Genomic DNA, 13,233 nt, shown 5'->3' on the forward strand with positions numbered 1-13,233 from the left:
TCCTGATTGTACCGTTTTGGCCCAAAGGGCCATGGTTTGCCCAGCTGAAGGAAGTAAGCTCAACGGACCCATGGATGATACCGCCCTCACACGATTTACGGGGGGCAAGGGGAGGTGCTACACCCTCACCCAGGAGAACTCTCCCTAGCAGCGTGGCTTCTGAGTGGGACAGGCTAGCCAGGAAAGGCCTGTCAGAGAAAGTGGTCGCCACCATCTTAGACAGAAGGAAGAAATCGACAAACACCGTATATGATTAACTTGGAAGAAGTTCTCCGCCTGGAAAGATAGGAATGGGTCGCCGGGGGCTCCCATCTTACATACAGCATGGGAATTCCTCCAAGCCGGGGTAGATAAGAACCTGGCTGCAAATTCCCTTAAGGTGCAGGTAGCAGCACTATCAAACTTTCTGGAATTAGGATTGGCGGCAGACCCATTAGTAATCAGGTCCCTGAGAGCTATCTCTAGGCGCCGAGTCCTGCCCACGCCGAAGCACCCTACATGGGACCTGGGCACAGTTCTGACGAGTTTTTTCAGCAAGAACCTTTTTGAGCCTTTGGAGGTGTGCTCCTTTAGACTTTTTGACTCCTAAAACCATCCTGCTTGTAGCAATTACGTCTGCCCGCAGAGTCAGCGAACTGCAAGATCTGTTGGTAATAGAACCATACTGCACTAGCCTGCGGGACAGAACCATCCTCCGCACGGATCCGGCGTTTCTACCTAAGGTTGCGTCACATTCTCATAAGTCGCAGGAAGAAATAATACCATCCCTGGAGGGAGACTACAGCAGAATTGATGATCCAAGGAAGGGGGACAGTGCCTCCAAAGGCACTATCACAAGATGGGTAGGAGAGGCCATTTCTGAAGGTTATAGAGCTGCGTCTGTCACCACCGGCCAGCCTAAAGGCGCATTCGACCAGGGCCACCGCAGCCACCTGGGCGGAAAAGGCGGGGGCCTCCCCTGGACAGATCGGCAATGCCGCAACATGGTCCAGTTTCGCCACCTTCGCTAGACACTCCAGATTTGACCTAATCGGCAGCAAGGACCAGGTGTTCGGCAGGAAGGTCCTACGAGCAAAGGGCCCACCCTAGAGCATGTATTTCTATTCTACTCCTCTCAAGTGAGCTGTCCTAGAAGATGACTCGGGAAAACGCAGTTATTTACCTGTTAACTGTATTTCCAGGAATCTTCTAGGACAGCGTAACTCCCTCCCGATTGCTGTGTGATTATGTACTAGGGTTTCGTCATGCTTGAAATCGTCATTGTGTCTCTACTACCATTTTTATGCTTTCTCCTAGGCCTTCGGTCATATTCTTATACTGAGGGTCCCCTGGGAGAGAGGCTACTTATAGAGGAAAAAGGTGGAGCGGGTGTTTCCTGGGAGGAGCCTATCTCTCAAGTGAGCTGTCCTAGAAGATTCCTGGAAATACAGTTAACAGGTAAATAACTGCGTTTTTTTTTGCCTGTGTGCATGAGGCATACACATCTGGAGCACTGCATAACTTTAAGTTCACTAGTTTCTGGTGTACCTTAGGACTTCCTTTGTCTTTGATTTCTAGTTAGGAAGTGGCTCAGCAGTATGATGGTGCTGATTCAATTTTTAGTGATCCAGCTGGAGATTGGGAGAGAAATCTCAAAACTTGCTGAACAGACTAAGGTCTTATGGCAGGCAAAACTATTCACATTTTATCCTGGTCTCATTGTGCCTGCAATACTGTTATCTCAAGTACTTCTCAAGCCTCCACACTAGTTAATGTTTATGGTGAACTTTCTGATGACAATAGTGTATAAAAATGTATTCCCATGATTGAATATTTGCATTTTAACATAAGAATCTACCCACACTCTTCCTCTCTATAATGAATAAAGGTTGTTGTTTACACATTAGACTTCCTTGTACACAGGCTTATACAAAAGGGCAGCCTTGGCCACTGAGGTCAGTTGCAACACAGATGTGAAACGCACATAAAAGACAAAATGTATTGCAATATGTGACCAAAATTTGCACCAAAACACTTTTCCAGCTTTTAAAAGTCAGCCACATGCAAGCACAAGCATATTGTATGTGCTTGAATGACCACTTATGTGTTGTCTGCTAATTATTGTAATCCGCAGTTGAACAGTCCCATTTTTCTTAAGATGTTCGGATCGCCCTGTCAACCTATATTTTATCTCCTCCAGAAGGCTGCCTGTGAGGCATAGAGGAATATTTTTCACAACTTTGGCTCAGTTCCCTTTAAGCCAGTTAACAGCATAGGTAGTTAAAAGTTCAATTATAATATTTAGTAGTGTGAACTTTCTGCAACTTGCAAAATATAAAAAATGTATACAAATGTACTCTGCATTATAGGAAAACTAGGACTAGTACATCTTAGTCAGTTTATAATGAATAGGTCCTGACTGGAACCACAGCAGCATTCTGATCAGTGTTCTCATTAATTAGAAATGTCATCTCTTTCTTGTGCTGCTAGCAGGATAACCCCTATATACCTGAAGTCCACATCCCTAGTGCCTTTCCACTATTATAGCATGGGTTGGGACAGGCAAATTGAACATGACAATAGCTGATAAAAACTGAGCAGCCAGTCTACCTAACTTCCTTTTGCCATTTTACCTCTAATTTACATATAATGTGACCAGTTTCAGCTTTGACAAATGACAGTCATTTTATATAGTCATCTTTTTCACCCCTGCCTAAAACACTTGGCTGAAAGATCTTTGGTTTAGGGGGAAGAGAGGGAGTATGGATCTGCTATCCATATAGCTCCATAGTCGTGATATTGTACTCACTTATTCATATGCTTAAACAAGCCAACTCGGTGATTTTCTGATGTGTGCAGCCACCTTTAAATCGGTAGCAGTAATGAATACAAAGTGCCCAAAGGTCTAAGTTAAAGAGATGTTTTAATTTTAAAGACCGTGACAGAATCCTTATTCTGGACTGTTCTAAGAAATCCAGTTCATAGCTGCTCATTCAGGCAAATACAAAATTGCAATGTTTCATTTCCCTAGTGGCCTTGACTTGCAGTTTTGTAACTAATGCTTGCTAACTCAAGCAAGCTGAACAATATTGTACTCATTTAATGTTGTGTGCAAATCGAATGTCTATTTGACACTGACTGCATCGTCTGCCAATGTACATGGAAAGCAGTTTCGACATCTCTGGAAATTGCCTTGCTATTCTGCATGCTGTTTTCCCATGAATTGTAATATTTGACCTGTGGGAAGAAAAAAATTTTAAAGGGACGGTACCAATTTGTAGCTTTATTCTTTATAAATTCTGTTTCTTTCCCTATGTATGACACAGATTGAGTTCTCAGAAAGAGCTAAACAGCCAGATATTTGCAAGCTGTTTGCCTAATTTGAGCTTGTCATGAATGGGAGCAGTGAGAAGTGATCCTGGCTGTCAGGAGACTGTCACCTCATAGAATTTTTCAAGCTTGTTGAAAAATCTCTTTGTGAGTTAGTGTTCCTAAACCCACAACAGTTAAATCAGTCTATATATGCAGTAAAGCATGCTTTTTATACTCACTGTGGAACCTAAGGGGTTAACCATCTGCATTATGTAAAAAGGATGTTTGATCCTCTCTTCTCTGATGCTCTCCTTCTTCCATTGTTCCCTAAATATCTCCTGATAGAACAGAGGTTTGTAGTCACTGCACATTCATTGGTGTGTATTGCTAGAGAGAGTTATTTTTTTCTTGGGAGATTGCATATGGTCAACACAGGGCCAGTCAGCACTGTCCAAATGGGGTCAGGGGTCCTGCATCCTCATAGAGGTGAATGAAAACTCCTCCTACAAGCTTTAACCAGTGCTCTGCTGGACACTGATAGAAGTCACAAGACTACTCTAATTGCTTAGACCAGTAGAGCGTAAGGGAGAAGATGCTACACACACAGTTTTTTTTAAAATAGATTTAATTTATTGAGACGGAGGGTGCCAGTGATTTCACACAAATATTCAAGAAATTCAATAGGTTCAATACTCACTGGTACAGTTTCTTCTTCCATCGTTAAATAATGCAGAAAGTGAAAGCTGCAGTTAATAAAGAACTCAGGATTTTTTTTTTCTTCAATAAATGGAGTGCAGTGGTAATGATAACAATATCAACGCTAGGATTTTTAGTTAGCATTGGGTAAAATTATTATTTAAAAAAAGTACAAGTGCCAAAATGCATAACGAATGCTGACCAGGTGATTTTATTCCTAGTCACTCTCAATTCATGGCTGTTGTAATATGCTTTAAAAGCACCTCCCTAAATTGTCTTTATTGCTACTGGAAGTGGCAGCAAAGGCAAAAGAAGACTACTTAATGTGCGTGCACACTAGCTTAAAAAAAAAAAAAAAAAAAAGAAAAGCCAGTGCTCTTGGCTGAAAAAAAAAGATAATTTTGAGCATTTTTGAAATAGCAATTAAGATTTGTTGAGGGAGGGTTTGACTCCTCTCCCTATCATAGGTTCTTGTGGGGCATTTTCCACACAATGTCAGGTATACCACATTTCAAGAATTTGCAGCAAATTGTATTCAGTATTCATGTTGTGATCACGGTGTTTATACCGACTATCGGTGCATGTTTCACATCTTTTCTGCATACAGGGTGAGAAACTTCTCACAAAGAGCTTTCTTAGATTAGGTGGTTGTCAGTATACTAGAAGGTGTGCTTCCAGAGATATTTCTTGAAGTCTTTCATCTTTGTGCAGAAGAGTTTAGAACCTATTTGTGATATTTCCTAGAGCCTCTAGACGTGAGATGTAGGTATCCACCAGTGGGACCTGATTCTCCTTTAAAGTCTGCTATATAAAAGACTGGTTCTGGGGATGTTAAAGGATGAGTTCACCTTTTAGGAAAAAAAAAAATAATTAATGCACATTTTTTTTGCAGGTAGAAAAATGGCCATTTATTTATTTTTGTCTGCAGGAGCCTGTACACCATTGTACCAACGATCAGCAGATTGCTGGTGTCAGGCAGGTCTCCTGCAGATCTGTTCATATATCTGCTTGCTTGTACAGGATGTACGAGCAAGCAGATATACTGACAGGATGAATGAATGAACTACCATAACCTTCACAGATAAGGAAAAGGTGAACTTATCCTTCAATGGCTTTCTTGATCTGTGTGTTTATTGTCCTGTGATTATAAAATTATTCTTGTACCATATGCAATCCCTTATTTAAGGCAATTAGCAACCAAGAAGAGACCTTGTACAGTCCTGAAATGCAGCTCTTTCTTGTGACTGTGATCTTATTGGCTAATATCATTCACTGGATTATTTGAGTGCTAGTGCTCTGTGTTTTCCCACCTCAGTGACAGCCTAACCCTCTCATTTTTGTTCTAGTGTCCTGGAGATGGGTAGTGAGGTGAAATCTCCCCAGTGGGGAAACATACCAATGAAAATTTAAAGGAGGTTTTGTCTCCGGCTAGTCTGGGGTTGTGATGTTGCTTGGTATTGGTGTTCTCGGACCCCTGCTCTTGGTCTTGTTATCTTTTTCCTTTTGTACTCTTTCTTTTTCAGTTTTTTTTTGGTGTGGCAGTGGATAGCTGCCTTTAGTTTGAGTTACTGTTGGTGTTATACTGTTTTTGTCATTTATGTGCCATTGATAGCCCCTGCGTGGGCACACCTTTTGCTCTGTTGGTGTTAGAGGACTGTTTTTTTAAATTTTTTTTTTATGTGCGATTGATAGCCCCTGCATGGGTGTGTTTTGTTGCTCCTGTCTTAAACTGTTTATAAATCAATAAAAACATTGAAATACAAAGGAGGTTTTGTCTCTAACCCACTATGTCAATTTAATATCAATAGTTGCTCTGCTAATGCTCTGCTTGATCTTCAGAAGGCTAAGTTGACCTGGATAATGGTCAACGAACGTTTGACCACTGTTCTTCAAGACAGGATGGTATATTTTGAAAAAACCTGGGAACCTTGGATGTAATATCTTTCATCATCATCCTAGGATGGAGGATACTATTATTATTAATATTATACAGTATTTATAAAGCGCCAATAGTTCACTCAGTGCTGTACATTACAAAGGGAGACAGAACATGCGACAGTACAATAACAAATCAATGTGATACAAGAGGGGTTCGAGGGCCCTACTCTTTCGAGCTTACAATCTAGGAGTGAGGGGATAGTGGTACAGGAGGAGATATCTGTGGGGGATGGAGTGGTTGGAAGAGTGGAGGAGATCGGCAATTAGGGGGTGGGGTAGGCTTCCCTGAAGAGGTGGGTTTTCAGGGTGCGCCAAAATGAGAGGAGAGTAGGTGATAGTCTGATGGATTGGGGTAGGGCAGGGGTGTCCAAACTTTTTTCAAAGAGGGCCAGATTGAATGAAGTGAACATGGTGGAGGGCCGAACATTTTTCCGAACATTCTTTGAACCATTACAATTAAAGGCAAATAAATTATTTTATGCCAAGTTAATTGCAAACGACATACTTTTCATTTCATAACATTAAGATCAACTGACAGCTGAGTTTTCACAATGTATTGAAAATAAATTAAAAAAAAACTTACCTGCACTAATGTGAAGGGTGAAAAAGGTAGCTGGAGCTGAAGTCAAGGCTCGGCAGCCGGGAGGGGAAGAGAAACACACTTCACGCTGGAAGCCCGGCCCTGACGTCACTGCCCTCTGTCGCTCCCAGCGCGGCGCAGTCACACATGCGCACTGCTCTCAAGCAGAAGACTGTCTGCCACAGAAGGGAGGGCCGTGCGACAGCCGCATTTACACAGACCAGGGAGAACGCGCCGCAGTCAGGCATGCGCACTGCCCTCTGCTCTCAAGCAGAAGACTGTCTGCCATAGAAGGGAGGGCCGTGGGAGGGCCACATTACACAGAGCAGGGAGGGCTGTTGGAGGGCCGTATTAAACCGACCCCCGGGCCGTAAATGGCCCGCGGGCCGGACTTTGGACATGTCTGGGGTAGGGAGTTCGAGTATTGGTGACACCCTGGAGAAATCCTGGAGGCGGGCATGGGAGGAGGAGACTAGGGAAATAGAGAGAAGGAGGTCTTGAGAGGAGCGGAGTGTGCGTGATGGGTGGTACTTGGCTGTTAGGTCGGTGATGTAGTTTGGGGCAGTATGATGGACAGCTTTGTACGTCAGTGTTAGGATTTTGAATTTGATCCGTTGTGTAATCAGAAGCCAGTGGAGGGATTGGCAGAGGGGGGTGGCGGAAACGGAGCTGTTAGTAAGGTGGATGAGTCTGGCTGCCATGTTTAGGATTGACTGAAGCGGAGATAGCCTGTGGCAAGACAGGCCAGTGAGGAGGAAGTTGCAGTAGTCGAGTCGTGATATGATGAGGGAGCAGATGAGCTGTTTAGTGGTTTCTGGGGTTAAGAGAGTGCGGATTTTGGCGATGTTGCGGAGGTGGAGTCTGCATGAGTTAGTGATTGGACTTGGGGCTGGAAGGATAGGTTGGAGTCCAGAATGACCCCAAGTACTCTGGCCTGCGGGGCAAGCCTGATAGTGGCATTGTTGGACGTAATGGAGAAGTCAGTGGGGGGTGGTGTGCAGGCTGGGGGGAAGACTAGGAGCTCAGTTTTGGAGAGGTTCAGTTTAAGGAAGTAGAGAGACATCCAGTCTGATATGACGTTTAGTAGGTTTGTGACTCGGGCGGAGATTGCGGGGGTGAGGTGAGGGGTTGAGAGATTTATGTGTCGTCGGCATAGAGGTGGTAGTTGAAGCCATGAGTGTGTATGAGTTGGCCAAGGGAGGAGGAGTAGATGGAGAACAGAAGGGGCCCGAGGTCGGAGCCCTGAGGGACCCCAACAGAGAAGGGGGAGTGAGGGGGAGGTTGTAGCATTATAGGTAACACTGAAGGATCGTTGTGATAGGTAGGACGAGAGCCAGGAGAGAGCGGAATCTCTGAGGCCGAGAGAGTGTAGTTTTTTGAGGAGGAGGGGGTGGTCGACTGTGTTGAAGGCCGCGGAGAGATCAAGGAGTAGGAGCACTGAGTAGTGGCCGTTAGCTTTGGCGGTTAGGAGGTCGTTGGAGAGTTTGAGTAAGGCAGTTTCGGTGGAGTGTAGGGGATGGAAGCTGGACTGGAGGGGATCGAGGAGGTTGTAGTCGCTGAGGTGAGAGCTTAGGCGATAGGGATACTAGACATGGGATGTTGATAAACATAAACCGTCTTGCTCCCTTACCCCGACTGTTGGTGGGATCCTTCTTCAACAAGCGTCCTTTGTTTCTTCCTTTTTTCTTTCCTTTACTTCCCCTATCTCTATTTTCACTCTTCCCTTTCTGCTTTAACTCGCCTCCGATTTCCATTCCCTGAAGTTGAACATCTTCCATCTACAGGTCCCTGAGGGACTCCTTTGGTTACCATTAACAGAGATTTATTTTTCTTAGTGAAACATTGTATTTTGTACATTGCCTGTTCTGGCCCAAAAGGCTCTAAAGGCCATTATTTCTATATCATGCACTAAAGAAAAAGCTACATGCTGGATTGTTGGTAAAGTGTGGGAATATTGAGGGGTTGGAGAGGGATATGCTCTTTTGCTTTAATTTGAAAACAATGCTGACCCACAGTTTTTTGTTTCATTATAGAATTGTATATCATTTTTTTTTTTCTAATACGCTTGCATTTTTGTATGTATTTATCTAGAACTGTGTGCATGCACTTACTGAAGTTTTTCTCATCTCCTTTCATTTTCTTTGTGAGTCTGTTACATCGAATGTTGCCTTGGAAACTTTGGTGATAAGAGTTTTAGATATTTTTGCTACAATTTAAATGCTAAGTGGAAATGGTAACAAAGGGCTGCACAAAGCTATGATTAACATCAAGGGCTGTAAACCGGTGTTTGGTTCATGGGGATTTGGAACCGCGTTGACTCCCATTATCTCCCATAATGCACCATCTTGTAGTCAGTTAACACATGTATCTCTTCTTGTCTGAATGGTAATTGCTCTACAGCTTAACTGTTAATACTGTTATTCTTTTAAGTATTTCAGTTTGGCTCTTTGAACTTAAGCAGCCAATAGATGAGTCATAAATAACATGGACTGTGTGGTTGAGGGAATCCTCCCTGTATTGTATTCTGACAGCAGGGAGACTTCCCTGACATCTGAATACACCGATCAGCACTGCCGGCTATAGCCGGCAGCACTGATCAAGTGGGGGAAAATCTTACAGGTTGGTTGTACAGAAATCGATTGGTAGATCAACTTCTGTTCAACCAGCTTGCCCTTACATGGATTGAAATTTGGCTGTTCTCTGCTGAACCAGCTTGAATTTCGAGCCATGTATGGCTAGCTTTTCTCTATTAGCTTATCTCCTTTTAATAACGTCTTAGACTTCTACAGCTAAAATGCTTCAATTTCTCAGGAGTTTATTTTTTTTGTCTGACTCTAAATGCCCCTCTACGTTAGCCTCTGTGTCCATGCACACATAGGCATTTAGAGGCAGAAAAATTGTGTTCAGGAGAGGAGCATTTGAGCAGAAATAATGCCCCACACACCTTTAGACTAATTTTTAACACTGCTTTTCTCCTGCCAGGAGAAAGATGTACAGAGGAACTGTGTGTGCACAAGCCCTTAAAGGCTGCAAAATCTAATGGCATCCACAAACATTGGAGCTGCCTCTCTATTAGAGGGATTGTACATTTGTTGGCTGGTGTACACTCTATAAATTCCTTAAGGATTTTCAACCATGTAGTTTAAGGATCTACCTAAACAATACATTCAATTCCTACATTCCTAATCACTCCATGCACTTTAGCATTATAGCTCTGTGTGCCGACAGCGAGATGGGAAAGATCTCCGAGTGAATGGCTCTGGCGTGTGTGTGTGTGTGTGTGTGTGTGTGTGTGTGTCACACTATATTGCCAAATGTATTGGGACACCCCTCCAACTCTTTGTATTCAGCTGTTCCAATCACCTCCATGGCCACAGGTGTATAGAATCAAGCACCTAGGCATGCAGACTGCTTCAACAAACATTTTTGAAAGAATGAGTCGCTCTCAGGAACTCAGTGAATTCAAGCGTGCTATCGTGATACGTTGCCACCTGTGCAATAAGTCCATCTGTGAAATGTCCTTGCTAATAAATATTCCACAGTCAACTGCTAGTGGTATTATAACAAACTGGAAGCAACTAGGAACAGCAACAACTCAGCCACGAAGTGGTAGGCCATGTAAAATGACAGCGTATGCTAAAGCGCACTGTGCACAGAAGTCGCCAACTGTCTGCAGAGTCAATAGCTGAAGACCTCTAAACTTTGTGTGGCCTTCAGATTAGCACAACAGTGCATAGAGAGCTTCATGGAATGTGTTTCCATGGCTGCATCCAAGCTTTACATCACCAAGTGAAATGCAAAGCATCGGATGCAATGGTATAAAGCACGCCTCCACTGGACTATAGAACAGTGGAGACGTGTTCCCTGGAGTGATGAATTATGCATCTCTGTCTGGCAAATCTGATGGACATGTCTGGGTTTGGTGGTTTGCAGGAGAATGGTACTTGCCTGACTTCATTGTGCCATATGTCATTTTTGGTGGCAGGGAAATTATGGTGTGGTGTTGTTTTTCAGGGGTTGGGCTTGTCCCCTTAGTTCTAGTGAAGGGAACTCTTAAGGCGTCAGCATACCAGGACATTCTGGACAATTTCATGCTCCCAGCTTTGTGGGAACAGTTTGGGGATGGCCCCTTCCTTTTCCAGCATGACTGCGCACCAGTGCACAAAGCAAGGTCCATAAAGACATGGATGAGCAAGTTTGGGGTGGAGGAACTTGACTGGCCAGCGCAGAGTTCTGACTTCAACCCAACAGAACACCTTTGGGATGAATGGGAGACTGTGAGCCAGGCCTTCTCGTCCAACATCAGTGCCTGACCTCACAAATGCGCTTCTGGAAGAATGGTCAAACGTTCTCATAGACACACTCCTAAACCTTGTGGACAACCATCCCAGAAGAGTTGAAGCTGTTCTAGCTGCAAAGCGTAGACCAACTCAATCTTGAGCCCTACTGACTAAGACTGGGATGCCATTAAAGTTCAAGTGCGTGTAAAGGTGAGCGTCCCAATACTTTTGGCAATATAGTGTATATACCTTCAAAACAGCATCAATTTTCTAGGTACACTTGCACACATTTTAAGGAACTCAGCAGGTAAGGTGTTCCAAACATCTTGGAGAACTAACCACAGATCTTCTGTGGATGTAGGCTGCCTCAAATCCTTCTATCTCTTCATGTAGTCCCAGACGAATTGATGTTGAGATCAGGGCTCTGTGAGGGCCAAACCATCACTTCCAGGACTTGTTCTTTTGTACACTGAAGATACCGTAGTTCTTAATGACATAAACTTTGTTTGGAGTCGATTGTCCTGCTGCAGAATAAATTTGGGGCAAATCGCATGCCTTCCTGATGGTGTGGCATGATGGGTAAGTATCTGCCTGTATCCCTCAGCATTGATGACACCATTGATCCTGACCAAATCTCCAATTCTGTTTGCAGAAATGTAACCCCAAACTTGCAAGGAACTGCCGCCATACTTCACTGTTGCCAGCAGACACTCATTATTGTACCGCTCTCCAGCCCTTCGTGAACAAACTGCCTTTTGCTACAGCCAAATATTTAACATTTTGAATGATCAGTGCAATTTTTCTGCACCCTACTTACTATGTTTTCATGCATAGGACATGGAAAGAAGACTAAGTAATTCAACTAAGCACAAAAATATAGGAAGTGGGATGCAGAAAAATGGCAGCAGGTGCTCTGGACTGTTGAGTAAAAATTTGAAATATTTTGCTATAGCAGGAGGCAGTTTGTTCACCGCAGGGCTGGAGAGCAGTACAACAGTGGGTGTCTGCAGGCAACAGTGTTGCATGGTGGAGGTTTCTCACAGGACCCACCAATGTAAATATATAGAAATATAAACTAACATAGTGTGTACTGCATAAAATATGGTTTATGAAAATATTAAAAGCACACTTACAAATGTGGTGCACTGCCCTGGTGCACCACAGATGTGGACATTATAATTTTCACAGTATTGGATATGTATGCAGCACCTGGTGAAACCTCTGATGTGCTTGGTATACCTCCTCCGATGCAGGCATGCATTTCCCACTCTCCTATATTAGACATGAATGCAACCACCTCCAACAAACTGACTCACAAACTCCTCACCCTTACGCGTTACGCCAATAATGTCGCTTCATTACTTATTAATAAATTATTAATAAACTAACACTTCTATTTCTTTATGCATTCTTAATTTACAGCATTTTTCACTCCTGCCAAGGAATTTGCACAGTACTGTGTGTGAGTATGTATGTGTGTGCGTGTATATGTGTGTGTGTATATATATATATATATATATATATATATATATATATATATATATATATATAGTGGGGGTTAGTTAAGGTGGGGGATCACCTTCCCTGAGAAAAAAGTAGTCCAGATGGGAGGTCTTTCTTAAAAATCTGACTTGTAGCCCGTTTTATTTAAAGGTTACATGCATCATAAACAAAACGGAACGGAAAATAAATCCTTGCCATCCAGGAACTAACTAAACAGAAGAGATTCCTATCTCACAGGTGAAGGGCTTTTCCCTGTCACCAACAGAACAAAATGGTGTGCAAACTTTCCTTTCTTGTACAAAGCAAACTCTTTCATCCACAGATGTCAGGTATGGCTCTCTGAGTCCCAGGCAAGAGCAACCCCTTGCTCCAGTCTTGCTTTATTTGTACCACCTGCTGGTGGTCATCAATGGACTGCAAAATCCGGTCTGGAACCAACTCTGCCAAAGCATCCTGGAAAACCCGAACTGGTTACCGCCGTAGTCTCCTAGATATGAATGCATGCGAGGTGACACATAGGGGCTTATTTACTAAAGCTGGAGAGTCCAAAATCAGACTCCCTTCTGCATAGAAACCAATCAACTTCTAACCTCAGCTTGTTCAATGAAGCTTTGACAATGAAACCTGGAAGCTGATTGGTTTCTATGCAGAAGGGAGTCTGATTTTGGACTCTCCAGCTTTAGTAAATAAACCCCATAGCGTCCATCAATTACCTTGCCTTTCATAATGTCACTATTTTATATTTATATATATATATATAAAAATAAAATGCTAGGTCCAATTTAACATTGGTTTAAGGCTGTATTTCTCCTTTTAATGATTTTCCTCTTGCTATGCCTGACACTGTTGAGTAGTTTTATATATCTCTCCAGCCTGCAGTGAGGGGAATAGACAAATGCTGTGAAATGATAAATATTTGAACAGTTGTTAGATATGTTTTTTCCT

This window comes from Staurois parvus, unplaced genomic scaffold (genome assembly GCF_062004578.1).
Source record: "Staurois parvus isolate SC_StPar_1 unplaced genomic scaffold, SC_StPar_1.0 ptg000006l, whole genome shotgun sequence".
Classification (NCBI taxonomy): domain Eukaryota; kingdom Metazoa; phylum Chordata; class Amphibia; order Anura; family Ranidae; genus Staurois; species Staurois parvus.